We start from the raw sequence: 2,170 nt of genomic DNA on the forward strand, positions 1-2,170 counted from the left end.
CAGGTGGCAGCTCCTGCAGCCCCAGGACCAGACCCGCTTCCAAGTGGCCCAGGCAGCTGCTGCCATGTGGGCACAAGCTCTGCTGCCCAGGAGGGTCCAGTAGTGAATGGCTTTGCAGATGGCCACGTAGCGGTCATAGGACATGATGGTGAGAAGGGCAAGCTCCGCTGTGATCAAGAAGAAAAGCAAAAAACACCTGTGCAGCTCACCCTGAGTAGGACATGCCCCTGGTGTTCCAGAGGGAATTGGCCATGGCTTTGGGGAGAGTGGTGCAGATGCAGCCCGGGTGTGTGAGGGAGAGGTGGAGCAGGAAGAAGTCCCTGGGGGGTGTGCAGGTGGTGGTGGCAGGCTACGGCGCTGAGGATGAGGCCGTTGCCCAGGAGGGTAGCCAGGGAGATGCCCAGGAAGAAGCAGAAGTGCAAGAGCTGCAGCCAGGAGGAGGAAGTGGGGGATGGAGCTGCTGTTGGCCATGAGCTTCCTCCGGGCATCAGGAAACGTCCAAGGAGGAAAAGGCAGTGAAAACTTTGGGACAGGTTTCCTAGATCAAACCCATGAATTCCTCTGAGCATCTACCCTCATCCCAAGTATCTGCAGTCACACATATATAGATTCTGGACTGTAGAAGACAGGCTTAGCATGACTTTAAGATGATTTCTTCTCAATTTTTTGATTTATTTTTCTACTGCCAGGTCTGAGAGGGGTATCGTGGAACCAAAGAAACCCTGAGACATTTCAGAATCCCACATGTGTTGGGTCTGTCTGAGCTGGAGTTCATTTTCTCACTGCAGGCGTCACAGTGCTGTGCTTTGCATTGGGAGTTACAAAGGGGTTAATCACACCAGTGCTTTGGCAACTGCTGAGCAGGGCTGGTGCAGCATCTGCATTGTCAGCTTCGTCCCATGAATCGGGGGCAAGATCATGGGAGGCGATACAGACAGGTCAGTTGAGCCAAATGGACCAAAGGGACATTGCAGAATATATGGCGTCAGCTCAGTTACAAGAGCTCAGGAAAGGAACAGGAAAGGGGGAAAATCCATTGTTTTACAATACATGCCTTCTGAGCGGCTTCTCTGTGTGGTGAAACCCTGCTTCCCATGAAGTGGCCAGGTATCGCTGCTGACAGGAAGTAGAGAGAAAAATCTTTTTATTTTCCTCTTCACTTACGCATGCGCAAACTTTGGCTTTTGCTTTAGTAAAGTGCCTGATCTCAAGGTAGAAATAATTTTCCATCTTATTCTGTCTCTTCTGTCTGGCTGGGAAGGGCAGCAATAGAGCAGCTTGGTGGGCACCTGGCATCCAGGTAAGGTCAACCCACTGCAACATTGCAGGGTCTCATGGAACCAAAGGACTGCTGGGAGACTGGGGGAACTCATGGAATCAAGTGGCCGTCGTGGCACTGCCCTGCCTCATAGAAGCAAATGTTCCCTGGGAAACTACAGAAACCAGGGACTTAAGGGACATCATTGGGATGTGCGGGACCTCATGGAATTAAACAAACCGTGGGATATCTTTGGAACTTCATGGAATCAAAGGGATAGGAATCAAAGGGATAAAACAAAAGAATTAAACCCCATGACCAGAAACCATTGGATCGAACATTTCTTTAATATGCCAGCTGGGGATTCATGGGGGTACTCTGCCATGCATGAATCAAAGAATCAGTATAAATTTCAGAGTATAAATACAGTGATACTTGAAAGACCCTCCCCTTCACAAGCAGTCCAAAATTCTCTTCTGATTTTAGGGTCAAATAGCCTCTTGGATTTTATTCGTGGAGCAAGACTGCCATCTAGCGTCCATTTTTTCTGGGAGGGGTAGTCATTTTCACAGAGTGGTCTTCTCCCTTAGCAGGCCTCGTAGCATCTCTGATTGATCTATCCGATCCCTAACCCCTAAACTAAATGCTTTAGGACCAGCTAAGACGTGTCTTAGAACTTCCCATTTGCTTAAACAATGTAAGACTTTCTTCTTAACAGAACAATCTCTTATTAAACAAGTTTTCTGAGGCCTGTAAGCTAATTTCTTGAAGATGGGCATATGATACACTCTCTATTAGTTTCCATGTATCATCTACATTCTCTCTCCTACAACTAATTGTAGTCTTAAAAGAAAAGAAAAGACTGCTACCATGCCAAGAAAGCAAAACCCTTTGTTGATTAGGATTTTTATC

The 2,170-nt window shown here is 47.7% G+C and overlaps 1 long non-coding RNA gene across 1 annotated transcript; it reads left to right on the forward strand.

The window, feature by feature from the left end:
* The first annotated feature begins 829 nt into the window (after positions 1–829).
* Positions 830–1,537, forward strand: LOC115307107. The gene is made up of 2 exons (XR_003915556.1): positions 830–938; positions 1,329–1,537. It is a non-coding gene; the product is annotated as an uncharacterized LOC115307107 (long non-coding RNA).
* Positions 1,538–2,170: the final 633 nt, after the last annotated feature.

This window comes from Manacus vitellinus, unplaced genomic scaffold, assembly GCF_001715985.3.
Source record: "Manacus vitellinus isolate BGI_N305 unplaced genomic scaffold, ASM171598v3 ctg7180002430003_pilon, whole genome shotgun sequence".
NCBI lineage: Eukaryota > Metazoa > Chordata > Aves > Passeriformes > Pipridae > Manacus > Manacus vitellinus.